Source organism: Pinus tabuliformis, chromosome 1_1, assembly GCF_031772625.1.
Source record: "Pinus tabuliformis cultivar Carrire ecotype Pingquan chromosome 1_1, CPIR1, whole genome shotgun sequence".
NCBI lineage: Eukaryota > Viridiplantae > Streptophyta > Pinopsida > Pinales > Pinaceae > Pinus > Pinus tabuliformis.
Window position 1 is genome coordinate 434,194,456 of NC_142297.1, and position 24,458 is coordinate 434,218,913.

Consider the following 24,458-nt stretch of genomic DNA (forward strand, 5'->3'; position numbering starts at 1 on the left):
GAGAAGCAATTGCATCTGCTAATGTATTTAAAGACCTTGGAATATGTTGATATTCAATGTAATCAAACTCACGTTCCAAGAGACGCACTCTCAAAAATAACCTTAATAACACTGGATTTCTAATGGCATACACTCTATTAAGCTGTAATACAACGAGTTCAGAATCTAACCTCACTATCAAACTCCGAATCCCAAACGAAATAGATTCAGACAATAACTCAATCACTACACTGTATTCTGCAACGTTGTTTGTTGTTTGACCGAGGCTTACCCCATGCATAGAAACTAACTCGTCAGAGGGCGAATAAATAACCCAAGCTGCGGAAGAGATATTCCGTGTACTACGACAAGCACCATCAGCAAAACCAATGTATGTCTGGAGAGGCATCGACATCTGCATCATTAAGTGTAAAACCAAGATAAGCCAGAATAACGACGAAAACACACTTTCTAAGCTAAGCACACTGTCTAAATTAACAAACACACCAGCTAGAAAGAAAAACCTAACCTAACTAAAATCTCCATACCCATCTTTTAAGCATAATACCTCTTTAGGTAAAGTCCATTTCTGGGTTTACCCAAAGAGTCCCCGTCAAAGTCTACCAGCTCATAGGCTCCTTTGGCAAGCTTTCGCTTGACAATATAGGGCCCATGCCACATAGGAACGAATTTTCCAGCACCTAATTTATCATTAGCTTGATCATATAATAACACTAGGTCTCCTTCCGAAAAATTTCGAGGGGTCACATTTCGATCATACTGAGCTTTCATTCGTTTTGCGTGAGTCTCGATTGCCAATGCGTCATCACGTCGATTCTCATCTATTTGAGCTAAGTATAATAAACGCTTCTCCTCTTCAGAAGTAGCTGGAAGTAACTCGATGGCCATTTGCAGTGACGGGATTTCGCATTCAATGGGTAGCACAACTTCTAAACCATAAACTAGTTGGAAAGGAGTGAACCCTGTAGATGTTTTCACTGAGGTTCGGTATGCCCAAAGTGTTGAAAATAACATGTTGTGCCAATTCGACCGATGAATACCAATGATTCGTCGGATCATGATAACTAAAACTTTATTGATAGACTCAACCAGACCATTTGCTTGTGGATAATAAGGAGTTGAACTATCGTGACGCAAACCAAGCTGGCCTGTAAGTTCTGTCATCATAACGTTTCGAAAATGGCGCCCATGGTCAGTGATTATCGCTTGTGGGACACCAAACCTAGAAATTATATGATTGAATACAAAAATTGCAGTTGTCTTGCCGTCAGCCTCGAATGTAGGCATCGCCTCGGCCCACTTAGTAAAATAATCAACCGCAAGGATGATATACGCATGCCCCCCGGCCGAGTGAGGGTTACATGTAATAAAATCGATACCCCATTTGGCAAAAGGACCAACGACAATTATAGGGTGGAGAGGAGCAGGTGGAGCGCGCATCTTTCGATCAAACACTTGACAGTTGTGGCATTTTCGGACCGCAGTAATACAATCTTTAAACATGGACGGCCAGAAGTAGCCAACACGCAACACCTTCTGGGTTGTGGCATACCCAGACATATGACCGCCACACGCTCCAGAGTGACAATCATTTAGAACCCTTTCTGCCTCTTCGTGAGTTAAGCAACGTCGAAAAATAGAGTCTGCCCCCCGTCGATAAAGAGTATCTCCAATAATTTTGTATTGTTGGGACTGGAATCGAATTTTCCGACGTTCCGACTTTGAAACTTTGGGCCGAAAGGATTGGGTCTGGAGATAGACGATTATATCCCCATACCACGGATCTAAAGTGCTGATGAGAAACAAAGATTCATCCGCAATGGGTTCCTCTGCCACAGTTTCTGTGTCAGCACGCGGGAAGTCACACATTAACTCGGCAAAAACTAAAGATTTCTTAGACTTAGATTTTTCAAACTCCAAGTTGAACTCTTGCAGGATAACGATCCATTTAGAGTACTTGCCCCCTAGCAATTGTTTAGTCAAAATTTAGATCATAGGGTTGCAATCCGAAATGACTGTAGTTTTACGGAGTAAAATGTAGTGACGAAAACGTTGGACAGCTTGAACGGCTTCCAAGGCCAATTTCTCCACATGCGAGTATTTTAGCTCAGTGGGATTTAACATCCTACTAAGATAATATATCACATGTTCCATTCCGAATTCATCTTCCTGAACTAACACCATTCCAATAGTGGAATGGGAGGCGACAAGGTACAAAAAGTAATCCTGGTTGTAGTTGGGAGGATGCAACAACGGTGCATGGGTCAACGCGTGTTTGAGTGCATCAAAAGATTTCTGAGCTATCTCATCCCAAGAGAATTGAGCGTTCTGTTTTAACAACCGTGTAAAACCTTTTGTAACCTCGGCGTAGTTAGGAATGAATCGTTGTAAAAAGTTTGCTTTCCCTTGCAAACTTTGGAGTTGGCAAAGACTCGAAGGAGGAGGCAATTTGATGATAGCTTCTACCTTCGAGGGATCGACGCGGATGCCGGCTTTTGAAACTACAAATCCTAGCAATCGTCTGAATTCTATATAGAAGACACATTTGTGTGGGTTCAAACGAATACGATAATGCCTACACCTCATGAAGATTGCTCATAAATGGACAAGGTGATCAACTCGATGTAATGAATGAGCGGGCAAATCATCGAGATACGATTGCACAATGTGTTTGATGTCATGAAACGCATAAGACATCGCCCTTTGAAAAGTTGCTCCGGCGTTCTTAAGCTCAAAAGGTAATTTGCAGTAAGAAAATGTCCCCCATGGACAAATGAAAGCCGTTTTTGGTTGATCGGCAGGTAGAATATTGATTTGATTGTAACCGGAAAAACCGTCCATAAAGGAAAATATTTCACTGTCGGCACAATCATCAATGATTTGATCGATATAGGGCGTTGGGTAGTTGTCCTTTGGACAAGCTCGATTAATATCCCTATAATCGATGCATATTCTTATTGTTCCCTGTTTTTTGTTAACCGGAACAATATTCGATACCCAATCGGATAAATGAAACCTGCTTTCAACAGTTTCTCAACTTCTGCTTTAATTGCAGTATCTTTTCGTGGGTGAATCTAACACAAACGTTGCCGGATGGGTTTATCATCCGGGTAAGTATTGATCTCATGAACAACAATTGCGGGATCAATTCCTGGCATTTCCTCATAGGACCAGGCAAACACGTCGCGGAATTCTTGAAATAGGGCCTTGTATGTCTGAATTTCATCATCTGTACACGAGGCACCTATATGAATGTTTTCAATGATTCTAGGCTTTACTGAAATGTCAATGGGAAGAGTTCGAGAAATATTTCCCAAATTCAACTCTGAATCAGGATGTTTCATGGGATTCTGAGCCTCTTTGACATATTCAGCTGTAAAAACGGATGAGAAATCATTGTCAAAACGATCATCCTCAGGTAAAAATGAAGATCTATGATGGAGATCCTCCCATGGTAAATCGTCTACACACAGGACTTCACGAAGTTGTTCGTCAGATGACACAACTTCGGGAAACGCTATTAACTCCGAGGTTGATGTGAAAAATGATTCCTCACGGACCACATTCATTTGGTCGACCTTGGTTGAACACGGGTCGGTAAAAGACTGCACGGCTTCATAAACAATTTCATACGGACTCAACGGCATAGAATTACCAAACGAGTCGATTTCAGATTCAGAAGGAACGATCCATGGATCGTCATAATAAATAGTATCTGATGTAATCATATGAATAGTTGCGAATGGAGACGACGCGTTGAGCGGAGGAAAAGGAAAATTTCCCAGTAAACCGGCATCTTTAACTAATCTTACACCAACATCCTTATATGGGATAGTCGTTTTACCGACATGCTGGATACTCTCTGAAGAGGTTGGGTCGGATGAAAAGTAAGTCAGCTGGTCTATTGTTACGATCTTGCCATTATGTGGAAACTTTATTACTCGGAAGACCGATGAAACGACCGCTGTCATAGCATAAGTCCAACTTTGACCCAAGAGAAGGTTGTAGTCTAGAGGGGCATCAACCACCTCCACATCTAAACTAACGGTTTTTCCTTCAACCCCTATAGGCAAATCCTGTAAAATGCCAAAAGGACGGAACCCACAACCATCAAAGGCCTTAAGAATTGTCGGGGATTGATTTAGTGAAGGAGAACCAAGCGATCTCCAACACTGCATCGACATAATACACGTGGAAGCTCCCTCATCAATTACAGTCCGATGAATAAGCCTGTTTTTGACTATCACTGGGATCTGGAAAGCCATCTGATGAGGCAAACGCGGTGTACTATTTTCTAGATCAAAGATTATTAGGTTCGGGTCCTGAACATCAACAGCTCCTATAGCCGACAAAAGTAATTTTCGTTGTGCTGGGCATGATTGCAGCACTTCCAAAGCCGACATTGCTGAGAGTGAAACAGCTAAATCCTCAACAATGTTGTAATTCTGGGCCTCTCTCGCATGTGGATTGAAAGCAGACCTTCGAAGTACACCCTTAGCGGGCGGTTTGATTACTAAGTCAGGGTTAGGTTTCTCGATCTGTAGTGGATCGGAACCGGGAGCTGAGGTTGATGGATTTGACTGAGAAGATTCTGCTTCTTTCGATCCATCAACAGGACTTTTACTACCATAATCATGTGACCGAGTCGCAATCCTTACATGAGACATCATCAATATGGGTTCTTCAGTGGCACTCGAGGAAGAACCTATCATTTTGCTATCTTTTGGAAATGGGTCCTTCAAGACAACAGGAATTTGGGAACCCTTAACGATTTTCGCAACCTCTGCTCGATGAGGGCAGTCTCTTGTAAAGTGTTCTTCTTCACAAATAAGACGCGGATAACGAGGCTTGCGTTTTTCATCATTGGAATCCGCTTTTTCATTTTTCTCCTTTAGAGTTTTGTCTGCTTTATTCTTCTTCTTGCCTTTCTTCTTTCCACTGGTTTTTGATTTAGCCGTAGATGACTCTACAGCGTGAATGTCGGCGGAAAGTTTAGCAGAAGAATCTCCTGTCGGGGAATCGGGTAAGGTTATAATAAGAGAAGAATTCTTTGAAGATTTCTTCTTGCTTTTAGTATTCACCATACCAATCATACCATCGGCAGCATGAGATCCCGAAGGAGCAGCAGCGATTTGATTTGACTTTGGAAGATCTGGGATCTTTTCATGTAACTTACCTGACTGAGTGTAAACTAAGTCAAGGTATTGCGCTTGAGCAATCACTTGCTCCTTAGTAACTACTCCGGCCTTAGCTACGTCTTCAGTAATCTTCGGTAATAATGATTTAACAAACCATTCAGCTAAGATTTGGTCTAGGATAAAAACTTTCACTAACTGCCTTCGACGTCTCCATTCATGAATATGATCGGAAATATAGGTGGACGTCGATTGTTTTAATGAAGTTAGTAACTCCGTGCCATTATCATATCTGACCGGCAACTGAAAATGAGTTAGGAACGAGGTAGTTAACTGGCTAAAATTATAAAAAGAGGCTCATGGTAACTCAATGTACCACTTGGCCGCGAGACCAATGAGAGTACGCTGGAAGAGACGTAAGCGGATCGAATCATCCGAGATGGAATTTGAGGCACACCAGAGGTGGTAAGTCATCACATGATTCGACGGGTCCTCTCCAGACTTACCCTCGAACTTGGAAATGTCACTGGGCAACTTATTCGGCATTGGCGGCCAAAACGGAAGATAATTGATCTGATCGTTCGTTAGGCGCGTCAAGTCTGGTAAATCCAAAGTTGTGATAAACGGCAATTGCCGATTAGGATCCCTAAAACTCTGGGTCACGAGACCAGTCCCAGGAGGAGGATATCCAGGATAACTTGGAATAGGAATCGCATTCGGGATATTGTATCCTCCTGGAAAACCAGGATTAACCAGACTGTACTGGGGTTACTGTGGTTGTTGATAAGTGTACCCAGGATACAGTTGATACTGGTAAATTGGCTGCTGGACAGCAGGCTCGAATTGATACTGCACCTAGTACGGTTGATAAGCGGATTGTGGTTGACTAGTGAAAACCGTACTTAAACCAGGCTGTCCTATAGGTATCTGAACCGTAGTTTGAATCGTGGATCCAAACAATGGTAAAGATGTCTGAGGAGTAGTTGCAGAGACAGTAGAAACCGGAGCTGTCGATACTCCAGAAGTAAGTGTGGTGGATGGAACAGATGTTGCGGTAGTTGCAGCAGTCGTTTGAGATGGTGTACTAGGGGCAATAGGCCCAGACTGAGAAACTACCGAAGGTATAGAAGTTTGAACATTAGACTGGACTGGTTGCTGGGGTGAACCAGAAACTTAAGGTTATCCAGTTTGAGATGACAACTGTATACTTGGCTACAATACCTGTTGAATTTGCGATGGATCCCACACTATGTTCATTCCGTGGTATTGACCCATAACAGGTTGAGGATATTGAGATCCATAACCAGATTGAGGATAGGATTGATAATTGAAAGGTACATTTCCCGTACCTTGAACATAAGATTGACCTTGGGGTGGTTGATAACCTTGACTCGAGTACTGACCTTGGGGTAGATACCCTTGAGGTAAGTACTGATACTGGGGTTGACCTTGAGGTATAAACTGATACTGAGGTTGACGTTGGGGTACATATTGAGGCTGGGGTTGACCTTGAGGAATGTATTGTACCATGGGTACATACTGTCCTTGAGGTTGCCCCCCAGACGCAATTTGTGTACCTTGAGGTTGCCCCCCAGGGGTTAATTGAGGTTGCCCCCCAGGTGGTATTTGGCCACCTTGAGGTTGAGAACTGGGAATTGAACCTGACATCATGTAAATGTCTCCTACGCCCAATGGTTTATTACCATTGTTTCCAGCTAATAACCCATGTTCAATGGGTTGAGGAGATGCTCCCGCAAAAGTACCAGAAAGTGACTGATACCCAGCGGGAACAGAAGGACCGCCGTACAAGAAAGATTCAGGAGATTGAGTAAACATAGACAACTGACCAGACATATTTATAGGAGTATAAATACCTCCGGGTGGATAAGGAGTACGAGGTGGAGAAAAACTTGACCCTGAGTTGTCCAAATAATTAGTTAACGAAAGATACCAAGTAGTACTTCTAGGTGGACTGTAAAAAATGGATTCACGCTCCCTTATATCAATAGTAGGTTGAGCTTCAGGGATAGGGACGCCTATTTCTTCTTCTGGAGCAAGTTCTTCAATAGCTATCAAACCAGAAGGAAGATTTTCGGTGATGACTCTTTCTACCCTAGGTGAATCAAGAACACTAGAAGTTGGAGTAACAGGTTCATATATCTCAGGTTCTTCGCCTATATCACTAGTAGATGAAAAACTACCAGCAAGCTCAGAAACTGCAATAGCTTCAGGATTATAACCTGTTTCTAGACTTTGGTAATCAGGATGAACTACCAACGAAGACTCTCCTTCTTCAGGTGAACCTACTTTACTGCCACTAGGAGTTACAAGGACCTTCAAACCTTCGTAATGACCCGGGACGTCTTCAGGAGGTTGGCCCCGAAGTCTACGGGACTTCCTCAACAAATCGGCCACGGTTACAATCTCGGGAGACTGGCCCCGAAGTCTACGGGACTGTCTTGGTAATTCAGCCATAGTTAAAACTTTTAACTACTGCACACGCAAACAAAGTAAAATCTCAAAGCAAACCGCCTAAAGTCTCTAAAGAATCAAACAAATTCGAATCACACGCCTAAAGAATCTAGGGCGTCAAACCAAACACAAACAGTAACCTTCCGGACCGAAAGCACTAGTTGGTGATGAAATCCAACATCACCGGATTCAGTACAGAAGTGGTGGGTGGAACAGTTACCCCGGCAACCTACTTAATGAATAGACTGGACCAAGTTCCTCCACTTTAACCGTCTCGAGTGAAGTGAACCCCCCAGAAAATCCAAGTGAGTCTAGCCGACGTCTGCTCCAGGTACAGTGGGATCTTCCCTCCACCGTCACCTTGGGTAGAATCCTAAAGATAATGGTCACTAAGGTTACCAACAGCAACAAATATACCTGGGGGAACAGTCTACGACCCGATAGCACGCAAGGGCCGAGTAACAAGCTCAATCCCCTTGCCGGCTCCTTGACAATAATCCAAGGTTTACCGAAAAGTGACCCCAGGCTCCTCGACAATAATCCGAGGTTTACCGTTTGTAGTACGTGCGTATCTGGCGTCTTTCCCAATGAAGGAGGATTGATCCCTTCACTGGTTCGGACACGGTCTCATGCTTCTCCTTTAAGAGGAGCTTTCCCAGAGTACAAATGAAACAGTTGGATTTATCCTACCACAAGATAAGCTACTTGTTTGGTTTACTGTCTTGGAGAGTTAATTACTCTCCTACTCCAAGACACTAGCCTGATCTATATTGGTGTTTCAGAGCCCTAGTAAATAAAAAGTTACTAAGTTGATTTTACTTTAAGCGTTAATTTTTATGGCTTTTCTTTAGGACAAAAGGTAGCGGAGATGAAACTGATGGTGTGTAGACTCGACTCAAATCCACTAAAAAGATGCACCTAGGATGATTTATACTAATTTTCTTTTTCAATGAATTCCTTAGCTAAGAGAGTTGGAGAATGCAAAATTGATATAAAGACAACTTTCTTGGCAATGAAAATCAAAGAAACAATCTCTTTATCTTTTCCAAAGCATACAACACATGACCACTAATTATTTCACGAAAATTCCTTTCTCTTTTGAAAGACTCAAATGCTACTAAAACAAACTTTTCTTCAAAAGAGATTTTTTTTGGATTTTTTCCCTATATTAGCAAAGCATATAAAACTACTTAACAAAAATCAAATTTTAAAAATCTATGACAATCAAATCAATTTTACCTAAAAGAAAATCTAAGAGAAAATCACCTAAAAGCAAATCTAATGAGGCCAAAGCCTACAAAGTATGATTCTAGGATGTTTTACTCAGTCATGATTTAACCAAGGACTAGTTAATGCAGAATCATAAACCAGTCAAAAACAAAAAATCAAAATCTTTTGTTCTTTTTCTTAAGAATGAAATTCACAGTTTAATCAACAAACTTTTCCGAAATTCGGCAAAGAGACAACACAAAGGTAGGTTTCTCACAAAGGTGGATTTTATGAAAGGTCCGACTCCTAAGAAGACTGAAAAGACCAGGGATATCCAAGGTTTTACAACTTCTAAAGCCAAAGTCACTACAGGACCAATGCAAAAATCAAACCCTAGGGCTAGAACCTCTATGAATTTCACTAAAACTCTTGACACTGATGAAACAAGTTTAGATGAAGACTTCTGGCAGGTAACCAGTGGATCTGGGTAGTAAAAACAACTTATAAACAAAATCTAAGAGGCAAAAATGAAAAAATTGAAATTTTCTCAACTTTGACAGGGTACGCAGGCAACCTGTTTGCACAGGTGCGTGTACGCTCTGTGTACAAAGCTGCAGTGCGTACAGGTACACACTGTGCTTAACGCAGAGGCTGCGTACTTCTAGCAAAACCAAGAAAAACTAAAATCTAACTTAACCCTAAGCTATTCCACCCAAATGCACAGTCAAACAGCCAAAAACCAGAAAGAAAACGACTTTTCTCAAATCAAAGTTTCACACAAAGGAGAAATCATTCAAATCATGGAGTTCCCCAGTGGAGTCGCCATTTTGTCATGCGGAAAGAGTCAATTTTGCGGACAAAACCGACCTCCCTAGAAGCTAAGGCTTTCTAGTGACAAACAAGACAATTAAACACTATCTTTCCCTAAATATGCATTTAGAATACAAGTAGTCAGGTGTTTAAAACATACCTTTAGTCCCACGCTGTTTGTAGCAGTCCAGCCTCTCCGATCTGGATGAGCTCCTCCTTCTCTTCGAAACCTGCATTCACTAACAAGCAAACGATTACATAGCACCTGAATAACTCATAAAATAAAACATATTCATCATAAAGACCAAGGAGTATATGAAACAAATTATGTATAACAACTTGTTGAGAAAAATGAGCTTAATTGTATTAAGTGGAAACAAAAGAAACCATTACAACCAGTGCCTTGGTGTTGTGCAGGTCCCTCCCAGGGTCCAGCAAGAGTTCTCCTTTACTTTGATCAGCTCACCCACTTCCAAATGAAGCTAAGAAAGGATGGGAATCTCTCCTCTCAAGCTCTATAAGGGAGTCCTAATTTCAGCAGTATCTACCCTTAGGAATGTTCAGCTTTCAACCTCCCCTCCCTCTGGCCCAATTCCTGTATTTATAGTGCTTTGGAGGAATTTAATCAGGTCCACCATGAATGGGATAAGCCCCTCTTTCAATGGGATAGCTCCCCTCTTCATGGGATTAGTTCCTCTTTCATTGGGATGCATGAACCATCTGGAGGCGCTCAATCCACATCAAACCATCTTCTAGAATGCTCTAGAAATGACCACAAGTAACTTTTTTGAAGTGAAACTTGCGCCTGACCTTTACAGGAGTACGCACCCACCCCTTTATAGACAGGTGCGTACACGCAGGTAAGGCTAAGAGAAACTGCGTAACCAGAGTTAATTGACTTTTTAAGGACTTTCTCTCTTTCTTGGAGTTTGACATGAGGAGCAGAGGTGTAAGACTTGCCAAGGAGGACAGTATGACTATTGACGGAGCCATACTGACTGCAAATAGTCATGGTGACAAATTTTAGTGTAACAAGCATCTAAGAATTCCTTCATCGCCGTTGGCTAATCCATCATTGGTATTTTAGTTTCGTGCATATAACTCAACTAACATGTTTTGTTTGACTATTATTTTTTACGGCAATGCTATTGTCTTTTCAAAATAAAAATAATTTGATCCGGCAATTTCATGCTCATCATTAGCATCCAATGTTATTCGTTGACCATGTGTTAGTGAAAGAATTTTTGTATTATGATTATGAACATCCTTGTTTTAGTAGAAAATGTATGGGAAAAGTGGATTTAAAGGTGCCAACCAATGGCAATTTTCATTAATGTATGAAATATTTGTATTGGTTTACGTGTTTAATCTCATCTTATTTAGGACATTGATGAAGATTGGGTATTTTTTATGCATTGATGTATACAATTGATAACATTTTATTTTATCTATCCAAAAGCCATATGAAATTATGTTTACATTGATTCTTGGGTTTTCAAATATAAGAGATTCTCTTACTGGGCTTACTTGGTAGAGATCACCAGAAAATATCATGTCAACATTATCGAAATATGAAGTTGGTGTATGCAGGATTTGACGGAGTCTCTTACCAATATGATAAAGCATTGTCGCACCAACAAGTGACGCCTCATCTATAAGAACTACACGGAGTTGTTTGAATTTATTTGATAATGTATCTAACTTTTCATTATTTAGTGAAGAACAATCATTGTTGTTAAAGGGAAAATAGAATGCAGAATATAATATGACACCGCCTGCGTTGAATGCATCCTTTCCTATATGTGTTGTGATTATTCCTTTTAACTATGATGGATTATGTGCCATTATGTATGCATAATAAGCACTGGAAATATGCTAGTGTTGTAAATGTTTTTCCTGTTCCTACACCTCTTGTCAAGAAAAAATGACTTGGTTCATTTGGCCTATAGAGTTTTCTTGCTATCACATCAGCAACTAATTTTTCTTGTTCTGAGTTTAATTGTCGCATTAACTTATAATACTCTATGTCTTATAGTATATTTGGTTATTTGACACTTTCATATGGTCTTGTAGATAGTAGATTCAAGTTCTTTGTATCCTGAAAATGTTGCAAATCACTTTGGAAATCATAGGTTTCGTATTTTTCATTGACACATTTGTCAAATATTGTATTATTTGTTTCGTTTTCTTCTATGCTATCTATGTTGAATAATCTTTTAGTATGTGTTTCTATTGCATTGATTGCATCATCTATGTCACCCCGTGTAGGTCCTGTAACAAATCTATTTTTTTTTTTATTTTGCCTAATTATTTTTTCCAATGAAACATATGTAGATTGCCAACTTCGGTGATGTTTCTTGATCGTAGTCTCATTGACCTAATATGGATAATATAACATTAATTGTTCTCTACAATAATTTTCAATGTCTTTGTATTTTCTATATCTCACGCACCGAATGCCATATGGCTTGTTTGCTTGTTTGCGTTTTTGTCCTTTCTTTGTATAGCTATATGAAAATTCTGCTAAAAATATAGCATCAATAGCTATAGGTCTTAGAATATAATAGTCAATAATTGATGGACACATTATGTATTCAAAGTCATTTGGTTCCTTTTGCAAGTGTTTTTTTCTTTTCAAAACAAATGCACGTTCTTCTATAGGAGATATGTTAATGAAAATACATTTTCACATTAGAGAACTTTTGAGGTCTAAAATGGGCCTCCTAAGAAAAATGTACAACCAAAATAAATTTTATAAAAACCAATAGGATTCAATATGATGATGTCAACCATGGGGGATGATTCACCATTTTAGGGGTAAAAAAGAAAAAGATTAAAAAATAATAAAATAATAAAACTACCTTTTCAACTTGTATTTTCAACTTATCTTCCTAAGGTTTTACTCAAATTTCAAGCGAGAGTACTCATTGGACTCAAAATTTAATTCCTCGTCCAAGGCGTACCCATGTTTCATACTTTTGATGGACACTTCTACACGAAAAATGAGAAATACATGGAAAAACGTTATTGCAATCATGTTTTTCATGTATTTCTCATTTTTCGTGTAGAAGGGTCCATCAAAAGTATGCAACATGGGTCCTCCTTGGATAAGGAATCAAAATATGCATCCAACAAGTGTTCCCACTAAAAATTTGAGAAAACCCATAGGGAGATAAGTTGAAAATATGAGTTAAAAATGTAGTTTTTTTCTTTTTTCCCTCTAAAATTTGATGATGTAATGTAAACTTATTTTATTATTTCCACTGTTATATTATAATTTTCTTAGGTGGCCCATTTTAGACCTAAAAATTCCCCTAATGGTGAACTACAGTTTAGTGGAAGTGATAGCACGATGTTCACTGCTTGTTGTGCAGACATTTATTGCATGTTTACCAAAGCTTTCCCTAGACAATTAATAGTGTTCATGATATCAGATTTTGTTTTAAGGTGGTTTTCACGTATGTTCTTAAAGGTTGATGTAAGTGTTTTATCTTCTTTTGTCATATAGGAACTATAGTACATTGCAACAACATATGAATCGAGCACAAATAGGGAGTCAGTGTTTGAAATCCAAATTTTTGGGATGTGTTGAGCAAAGCTATTTGTCCAGGTGTCAATTGGATTTCTTCATAGGAGTAAAGTTGTGTGATTCAATGTACATTCAATAGCATGTATGTATTCATCATTGTTAATCTAATGCTATGCAAGAATCTATCAAATGTATCATTTTCATCATAACTGACATCGTTTATTGTGTGAAATATTAGCTTTGCATTTGTTTTCATTTTAGCACTATCAAATTCAAGAGGTTCAAGTATTTTCATTGTTTTCATTGGAGGTGTTGGGAAATTAAATCTACAATTAGAATTTTTATTTTTCCTATAGGTACTTGTGTGACAATTATGTTGGATGGTTCTAAGGTATTTTGTTAGAACTAATGAATCAGTTGATAAGTATTTATCAACAAAATCTTCAACATCAATGTTTGTGTCTTTACCATAGATCGGTTCATATTTTATCCATAATAAGCCATGTGAATGCTCACTTCCTCTGTTTTGGAATTTTGTGACATAGAAGTAGTCATCAATTTCTCCATAATACTTGTAATCATGAGCTATTAATTGATGCGAGGCATCCATCCTAGATCTATAGTAATATGCACAAGTTACAGGGTCATTTATTATTAATGAGTGTGCCTCATTTTCTTCTAATTCATTTTTGTTTGGTCTCATAATGTTTTGCCTTATATGTTTCAATGCATTTATCAAAGGCTTGCAAAGATGCTCCACGCTACTAAAGGACACGAAAAAAGTAGGTCCAGAGCTAGTTGTCAAATCATTACATATAGCTTTTTATGTATTTGTTGATGGTAGTATGATGAAGTGCAAATTGTTTTTAAGTCCATGTACCAAATGTCATATTTCAAAATGCAAAACAAATTTGGTTTGGATTTGACATGTTTTGCAAGTAGTTTTCTTCCTTTCAACTGACCTTTTCTAAAATCCGCATAATATTCAATACCTGGTTTATGATAATACGAATTTCTTTATAAAACATGTTAGTTGTATGGTAAGCAAAGTCATGATTTTAATGAAGGACTTCCCATTGACAAAAAAATTTATATATAAAGTTTTTCAATAGAGCATTTGGGCGTTTGTTTCCTTAGAATAATGATGGAAAACTCGTTTCTTATGATTATTTATCTTGGAAAATTCCTAATGGCATATAGCCTGCAGCAGGTGCAATATTAATTTTCCTATTTACAAGGTCATGGATAGTATGTGGATTAGTGAAACCATGAACCAATGTTTTTGTGATCAGTTCATCAATATCCTGGTTATCATTTTCACTATCTTCAACATCAGATGTATTGTTGTATGCTTCTTGGTTTTCTATGAACACTTGTTTCCAGTTGTCGTCTATGTTGGCATTTTCTAACTTGTAAAGAGTTTTTTTGCATAATTGTTTTAATGCTTTCATAACTATGTGAACTCGAACCTGACCAAATACATAGGAAATTTTGAATTTTAAATATTTTTTTAGCACAATAACGACTGTGTCAGTGTCTTTTATGTTTTAGTACAACACAAATTGAATTCTGCATATGTTAGTTGGGACATTGATGACTCTCGAGTTAAACCAAGCTGTGGTTTTTTTATGTCGATGGGTCATTTCCTTTATTTGCAAAAAGGGAAATCGTAATGCCACTAGTATTTCTTCTAGTTTAGTAAGTTGACTAAGTATTCTAGTGCCTTTATTTCATCTTATTTTGGCAGGAACTGCATATTTAGGAATTGTGTCATTTGAAAATGCTTTTTTGCAAAGCCTACAAATGAAGCAACTGTTATTTTTGATATTTTCAAATATAGGTTTTCCAATTTCATGGGAACAATCTAGTGGTTTTCTAATGTTCTTTTTGTCTTCTTTGGTTCACTTATTTGACTGTCAAAACATATATTCTAAAGAAAGTTTTTTCACATATTGAACAATGAAAGATAGGTGTATCATTTATATGTTCTCGATATTTTTGTTCAAACATTGATATTTGTGTTGACTTGTTTCTTAATATTTTTCTTGCTCTTGACTGACACAAATATTCTAGTACTACTTCTTGTTTTATTGTTGTTTTGTTACATGTAAGCTTTATTTTACATGTTTTGAGTTTCTTCGAATAGTGCCTTTAAGTAGATGGAAAGAAAAGTTTTTCTATTGCTTGTTTAAGGAAGAAGATGGTTTGAATTTGTGTGCAATTAGTTGATCTATTGCTTCAAACTTGTTCACAGCATTGTGTTTCAAACACTACATTGATTCAAAGGTGACATTATCCTAAGTGTTAATGTCAATTGGAACATGAGATGTTTTTTGTGGATTGACGCTCTAAATCTTCTAGCACTAGTTTATGTTTCATCGTTGTTGTGTTATAGGCAAGTTTGATTTTATGTGTTTTCAACTTCCTTCGAATAATTTCTTTAACGAGACGCAAAGATAAACTTTTGTTGTCCTTGTTTAAGCTACAAGATGCTTTGAACTAGGTTGCACCAAGATCAACTATTGCCTCACATTCTTTGAATTTGGTTGCAGCAAGTTCACTTATTATTTGACTTTCAATTTTGCCTATTTGTTGTAAGGGTTCATAGTAGACATGACCTATACTTGTTTCAAATTACAATATGTTCAAATCTCTAAGCATTGTTTTTGAATTACATATTTTCCTGAATATGAACATTATAACTACAGACCAAATGACAAGATGTATGTTTAGCATTTTTCCTAACCAAGCAAAGACAAATAGATCACCTTCAATATTTCCTTTGTTATAGGGCAATGCTAATTGTTTTATGTATTCCTGCCAAGTAGTTATTTTTTTGTACTTTTCTATACAACTAAAGTATATATGCTCTGTTATGCATCTAATTGCAAATGGGTCATTTTGAACAACTGCATTGCAAAATGTTTGTGCAATGATAAGTCGAAGGCATGGCACACTATATTCATTATCTAGAAGATAACAAATTGTTTCAAATGCACTCTCACCATATATGCTATTGAACATGGGCACTCTACCGAGGCTGGTCATGGCCCTAAATGTTTGATGTTCAAAGATGCATAAGTTAATTTGTTCATATGCAATGTTTGTTTGCTGCCAGAAGGCAGAATCCATGATAGGGTCATTTTTGCAAAGCAATGGCTCAAAGTGGCCATTTATAGGATCTTCATCATGAAATAGTATATCATAAGTATTTGTTGCAATTGTTGAATTAAAGTGCAAATACATTTTCATTTTTGTTTTGGACCAAATTCTAATTGGAATTTTCAACCAATTTGATAACCAATGTATACAAAAAATGTCTCCCCATAGTCCTCGAGATTCTAGAGGTATATCAATTGAAGTTGATCTAGACATTTTTGCTAAATACAAATCACGATTACTGATGTTGTGCATTTTTGTTAATGACTCTTCATGGAGCTCATGTTGATAAGACATAATTGCTTCCTTATCTTTTTCTGCTAAACATTTTCTAAAATACTTCACTGTTCCTTTTCTTAATTCTATTGATGTATATGTACAATGTAGTAAAAGTTGTAAACTATCAAACAAACAGTCTCCAATCACATATGAGAAATTGTTTACTTGAAACAAGTTATTCTTTTCTAAGACAAATGCCAATTTCTGTTTTTGAGATGATGTACACATGGTGATGTTTATTATGTCAATGCAACTGTAAATGGTAGCATGTATATTGTGTACCTGTTAAATTGCAAGTGTCAATGTCTACTAACCTATTCCAATGAATCTTCAACAAGTGTCTATTGAGTTGTTTTAGTAGAAAGACATGCAAAACCCAAAAATATGATTTATTAGTATATAAATCTAAGGACCAATGTTATATTTATGATCTACATATTTATATTTCTTTCATTGCATCTGTATAAATTTTATATATGTTGGTTACATGATAGACATGAATGGTTCTTATTTTAATATAGTAAAGGTCATATGCAAAAAAGATATGTGCATACTAAATATGAACTAATCATGAATTTGGATCTCATCTAACTCGACTAACTTTTAATCAGATAATCTACTATAACAGAATGCAGGATTTATTTTGCAACAGATTGCACATATGCAACGCTGTGAGATATTTCTTTCTATATTTTTAATATTCTTAAAAAATTATTATTACTACTCTGAATCCACTGTTTTCCCTGAATTTGGGTGAAGCTTTTTTCCAACCTTTTGGACACCCACACCCACATTTCATAGGTTCCATAAACTTGTGCAAGCCCACATACAAAACATATATTCAACTGTTGCAAAATGTGTTCCCAAATGTGGTCATGAGGAAACCCGAAACGACAAAGAATCGAGAATTGGACACTTTCTTATAACAGGTTTGTTGTACTACTACAATGTGCAGTTTAGTTGTATAAAATTCTTGATTTTATAGTGAAGGTAGGGAGGTGTAGAACAATCTAAAGATTTCAAGTTGTTAGGGCCAGGCTATGATGTTCATATGAGATTTTAGTTATCTAAGAATCATGAAGAGGATCGTACACTACAAGAATATGACTATATCCATTCATCAAATAGGAGAAAGAATCGAAAAGTAAACTCTTGTTTATCACAGGTTTGTTGTACTTCTACAGTGTGTAGTTTGACTGTATAAAATTCTTGATTTTATAGTGAAGATAGGGAGGTGTAGAACGTGTGCAATTTGGCTGTATAAAATTCTTGTTTTTATAGTGAATATAGGGAGGTGTAGAACAATCTAAATAGTTCATGTTGTTAGGGCCAAGTTATGAGCTTCATATGAGCATTTTACTTATCTAAGAATCCTGAAGAGGATCCTACACTACAAGAATATGACTCTAACCATTCATCAGATAGGACAAAGCACTTTCTGCGTGTTATGAATATTTATGAGAACCAATGTGAATGCACCGTCTCTGAAAAATGTAATTGCGCACCAAATGATACATATTCAAAATATCATAGTTAAGATAGTACTAAAGAGCAATGCCAACAGTTGTATTGGTCATGGAAAGCTCACCAGGCAGACCAAAAGGGACAAATGTTTTTCTCATATGTCTATGATGGATTCTTTCAACCATCAGTTTTTTTTATTCTAGAAAAGTTTAATGAAAGTAAACATTTTCTTTAAGCAGGTTAGTGTAAGATGCCTATGATGGATCCTTCCATCAATTGGGTTACTATTCTTCAAACTTTAACATAATAAATTGATGTTTTTAGATAAGCAATGTGCCTATGATGAGTTCTATTGAGTTTTTTACTTTCAAACTTTTTATCTCAAAAAACCATTATGTCGTTATCACACAGCTAAAGGGAGAATCAATCTGCTTGTAAGGATAACCCTACATTAGATATAGAGCGTTGGGACACAGGGGTAAAAAAATGGCACTGATCAGTCGTAAAATTCTTGCTTGGTTGATTTATATTGCTTTGCATGTTTGTTTTTTCCCTACTCTTGCTTTGCACTAGAAGTGACAAGGATTGAACTTGAAGAGAGCAAAAAAACTAGATTTATAGGATCATGATAAACAAATTTGGGGGCAGCACTTTATAATCAACAATTTTCCCATATTGTAGGAAACATGGAAAGTCTCAAAAGTAGAGATTTGCATTCCACCTCGTATCTTCAAAGGCTAAGTTTTCAAGCTCACAATTTCACCAGGGTCTAGGGAAAAGGCAATGAATTTCAATGAAAACTGAAGAGACCTCCAATTTTCACAGCATCGATGAGGTTGAAGGGATCGAACATAAAAGATGCTCCCATAAAAACATGGAAAACATCCCAAAAAATAGTAGTGATATTATTAATCATTAATAAAGAATTCACACAATGCAACATTCAATTCCACCATTTGAAATTAAATGGAAAAAAAAAAAAATATTTCATTGTAAGGAGATGTATTTGGCTTGGAGCAGCAAGAAAATCAACATATGGTGCAAGCAGTCACATGCTACAAGTGTGTAGGTTAGTTGGGTTATTGGTTTAAAGCAAGTATAAGCATAGATTGGACAGAGCGTTGTGTGCATGCATTAGGCAAGCACTTGGAGACGGAGATGTTTAGCTACAAACACCACACCTCGTTAGCTATGCATATGTTTTGTTCCAAGAAGGAGTTCCTTAAGCGTACAAATATGATTTATTGTAGCTACATCACTTTATTGGAGAGGATGCCTAAAGTGCATGAACCATACAAGTCACCAGTCTACTATTGTATTAACAAGCGTATCTTGGGCCATATTGATTGTTTCTGGAGGATCCACAGAACCTCGATCAGAATACTACAATTGTTATTGTAAACAGGGCCATGCCTATCATGCTTTCAAATTTGATTAGATAATGATGAAAACTCATTGTTTATAAAGCTAGCTACTCTTGCTTTGCACTAGAAGGAACAAGGATTGAACTTAGAGAGAGCAAACGAACTAGATTTATAGGATCATGATAAACAAATTTGGGGGCGTCACTTTATATTGAACAATTTGTCCATATTGTAGGAAACATGGAAAGTGTCAAAAGTAGAGATTTTCATTTCCACCTCATATGTTCAAAGGCTAAGTTTTCAAGAACACAATTTCACTAGGGTCTAGGGAAGAGGAAATGAATTTCAGTGAAAATTGAAGAGACCTCCCAATTCACAGAGCTCTAACTGCAATAAGAAAGAGAGGATCCTATGTGTTTGGAGGCATAAAATTTTCAGGGTGTCCAAAATGTGGGGATCCTTCCCATACATTTAAATGCCCCCAACTCAAACGTCCCAAAACAAAAAAAAATATTTTTACATATCTAAGAATCTTGAAGAGGACTCCACACTACAAGAATATGACTGTAGCCAATCATTAGATAGGAGAGAGCACTTTTTGCGGGTTATGAATCTTTATGAGAACCAATGTGAATGCACCGATTCTGACAACTACAATTGTGGACCAAATTATACATATTCAAAATATTAGAATTTAGATAGTGCCAAAGGCCAATGCCAACAGTTGTATTGATCATGGAAAGCTCACCAAGCAGGCCAACAGGGACACTAGCATGCAAGAAGTACCTGTTTTATGGCACAGACTAAGGGATCGCCTTAAACCTTATTTAATAAGGCCATACAAAAATGGAAGATGGATAACCAAAGAATCATATGGTTTAGATGTTCAACAAACTATACCTTGGAAGAGGAAAAGATAAAGAAAAGTGGCAAGAGAATAAATTTGACTCTGATTCATCTAGTTCAAATATCCTTAGCAACGTAACAGTAACCACCGATTTTTCTGAGTACTCACTACTATTAATCTGTTCGCCTGCCAAAAGAGCTTAGTCAAAACTCTGCGAGTCAAACTCGCGTTGACCAAGTTTGACTCGTGAGTTTGCCGATTCGCCGACTTTCCCAATTTCTGGTTCCACTGACTCGGCGAGCAGGGATTTAGTTTTAGGTTTTCACTTTAGTATTTTAAAGGTTGCTTTAACGTTGAAAAGCAGCCACTGTCCTTCAACTGTCTTGTGTCCACTGCCCCGATTTGTCACACAGTCGACCAACCGTTGTCCATCAACTGTTTGATGTCCACTGTCCCGATTTGTCACACAGTCGACCAGCCGTTGTCCATCAAGACGACTCCAAGGACTAGGACAACTACAGCCGTTGTTCACCAGGACGACTCGAGTCGTTGTTCACACTACATAGTTCATCACAGTTTTGTATCGTTGTTCAAGGTCGATGTCACCTTCAGTTTTAAACTTTTATATACAAAGTTGCTAGTGATTCATCAGTTGGAAATATTCGAACCAGTTAATTCGAGTATTGTGTTTAAATTTTAAAATTTAATTCAAGATGTTATATATTTGTTCAATCCCAAGCTCCAGGGGATCGACTCTATCTGGGGTTTTGTTCTAAGCTCACTGAAAAAGCACAAAGGGTTTATGTCATAGTGATAGTGTTGGTTTTTCCAACACTTCTCCTTACTGAAAAATCAATTTACTCCATTCCCATCATTTCTCTCAGCTTCTGGTACTTGTATTTGCCAATAGGTTTGGTGAAAATTATTAAATAATAGCTTTGTTCTACAGTCTACTATCTGACAAATTTGTATTTTACTACTCTCTTCATGTAATCATCTAAAATCATGAAAAAGTACTTTCCATATGTAGACTGCCACGAAATACACCATCCTTGGCCAACTGTAATGCACTTCAATTATTACACCACAAGAGTTATTGATGAATCCTTTACCACACCAATGTCTGCTAGAATTCATCTTAGCCATACTGCTTCACATGCAGCGGTTAGAAGTATATGGTTCAGGACCAACAGATGGACTCTGTTTGGGCCTTTTTGTTTTAAACTTCTAAGCTCATTGAAAAGCACAAGTGGATTATGTGATTGGGGATAGGAAGAAAATAGACATGTGAAAAAGGCTATGTGATTCTACAATGTTCAGTGATACCACACAACATATCATAATAAAGTTGCAGCTCTCTCACTAGTATTTATTAATTGCTTGAGAATACAACCAATTTTTTATTTTTTATTGTTTTTTACGGGAGCCAAATTAATCATAAGGCACGACTCCAAATCTTATCAAAAGCCACAATTTAAACACAAGTCCAAAACAACAATAATGCCAAGGGAGAAGGACTTTGCTTGGGCTTAGTGTGACAAGATTCCCGGAGACCCCAAGCTCCTTTGTAAATTTTGCAAAGCGAAATGTAGTGGAGGCATTTATAGATTCAAGTACCACCTTGCACAAATACCCGACCACGATATATGTCTCTGCAACAAGGTTGAAGAAAATTTCAAACCTTGGCCATTGATATGTTGAGTCAACATAATGCCAAGAAAGCAAAGAAGAAAAAAGAAATAGGATTTCTTGGAGTTGACGATTTTTCTTCCACTACCCCCTTTTCATTTCCCTATGTTGAATTGTCAATGTCGCTTCCAAGTTTCCCACACATACCTCCAAATCCAACTCAAACTCAAGGCCAAATGAATCCTCATACATTCAACACTAGCGGTGGAAACATAAACACCTTTTTTGCTCCCCGCACAAAACCCGATTCCTAACCTACCTTGGATGTCACTGGTTGGAAAAAAAAATATCCATAGTCAAGCAAGGAAGGCCATTGCTACCTAATGATACTATTTTGACATTCCTTTCTAATGTTCCAACAGTCCTTATTGGCAAGCTATGATTGATGCAGTTGTTGTTGTAGATCTAGGGTTCAAAGCCCCTTCATCAGAAAGCCTTACGACATATTTGTTGTTAGAGAGTGTTGAAGATGTCATGCTTGTGCAATCTAAGTTTTTTTCATCATGGGTAGAAACAGGGCGCACCATCATGAGTGATGGATGGACAGATAAGAGGAATAGAACTTTAATAAATTTCCTTGTATCTTGTCCAGTAGGAACAATGTTTCTCAAGTCAATGGATGCCTAAGACAAGATTAAGACTGCCCAACTTATTTGTGAAACGATGGATGAAGTCATTCAAGAAGTGGGAGAAGAACATGTTGTACAAATTGTCACCGATAATGCAACTAATTATATGGCTGTTGGTAAAAGTTTTGAGATTAAGTGCCCCACTATTTTTTGGACCTTTTGTGTTGACCATTTCATAGATTTAATGCTTGAGGACATTGGTAAGATTCATTGGATACATGAGGTTGTGTAGAAGGAAAAATCCATAACCAAATACCTATACAACCATGCTATTATCCTAAACACCATGAGAAAATACATTGAAGGTAAGGAAATTGTTCGACCTGCAGTGACTAAATTTGCAACAAATTTTATATCTTTGCAATTTGTGGTTGAGAAAAAGATAAATATGAAGAGGATGTTCTTGGCACCTTAGTGGATGGCATCTAAACATTCCAAGGCCCTTGAAGGCATTGAAATTGTTGCACTTGTGTTTGATGAAAGTTTCTGGAAAGATGTCGAAGAGATTATTATTGTGACAGAGTCCCTTGTTAGAGTTCTCGGGTACTTCAAGTCTTTTAACTTTTTCATTTTTAAAATTTCATTTCAAGCTTCTTTTTATTTTCAATGTTTCATATTTCTTTAAATTTAAAAACTTGAACTTTCAGGATGGTTGATGATGACAAACCCGCTATGGGTTACATTTATGAGGCAATGGATCTTGCAAAGGAGGCCATCAAAAGAAGATATGGGGATGAGGAGGCAAATTATATGCCTCTTTGGGACATTATTAATGCATGTTGGGATAGGAAATTGCATTCCCCCTTACATGTTGTTGGGTACTTCTTAAACCCACAATACTTTTATGTTAAGAGAAAATTTAATGAGGATGGGGAGGTTGGCAGAGGACTTATGACATGCATGGAAAGGTGTTTCCCTGATCCAGAATTTCAAAGTCGTGTCTTTTTCTAACTATAATATTATAGGGTGTTAAATTATTTGCCTATACCAGTGCTATACAAGGTCTAAGATGTTGCCAGGTACCCTTTGAGGCTTTAAGGCTTCGTCAATTCATTAAATTTGTTTAAACTTTATTTTGTATGTTAAATGTTTTATTAAATTTTGTTGTCTTTTTAAGTTTTTACTATTTAGAATCTAGTATTTAGTACTTCTACTCACAAACCCTTGCCACTTGCAAGGTCTTTGGTGGCAAAAATTTGGTAGTGATAGGCCAGATTTGAAGAGATTTTCCATTTGAATCTTAAACCAAGCATGCAATGTTTCAAGTTGTGAGCACAACTAGAGCATGTTTGAGAAAATACATTCTTAGAAGCGCAACAGATTGACACAAAAGCACTTAAATGACCTTATATTTGTCCATTTCAATCTACGACTTCGCAAAAAGCAAATACTAGGTGAGCGCTTGAATTTGAAGGTTTCATAATCTAATTTGCACTATAAATTTTAAACTTTAAAGTTCAAAGTCAAACTTTAATTCAAATTTTGATGTCTCATGATAATGACAGGTTTGGATCATTCACCAGTCGACCTTGAAGAGATAGATCTGCAAACTACAAATGCAGCAGATTGGGTCCAATTAGAGGAGGTTCCTCTTTTAAGCCTACAAGATTTGGAGAACTTTGAGAGTCAAGCAAGTGAAAGAGTGGGACGAATGGCTTTTAGTTCTCAATCTTAAGAGTCTTAGATGCTTAGTTACTGATTTTTTATGATTAGTATGCAATTTTTTGTAAACTTTTAGAAGAAGATGCTTCTGCTTCTATGTAGTCACTAGTTAGAAGTCAGGACTCGGTACTTTGGATGATGTTTGAACTCATAATATATATGAGATACTTATTTATTCATGATATTTTGGACATCTATTGATATTATGTA

General features: G+C 37.3%; 1 pseudogene; it reads right to left on the bottom strand.

The window, feature by feature from the left end:
• The window catches only part of LOC149213577 (putative glucan endo-1,3-beta-glucosidase A6 pseudogene), an 81,766-nt pseudogene extending 69,553 nt beyond the window's left edge, over window positions 1-12,213 (bottom strand).
• Window positions 12,214-24,458: the final 12,245 nt, after the last annotated feature.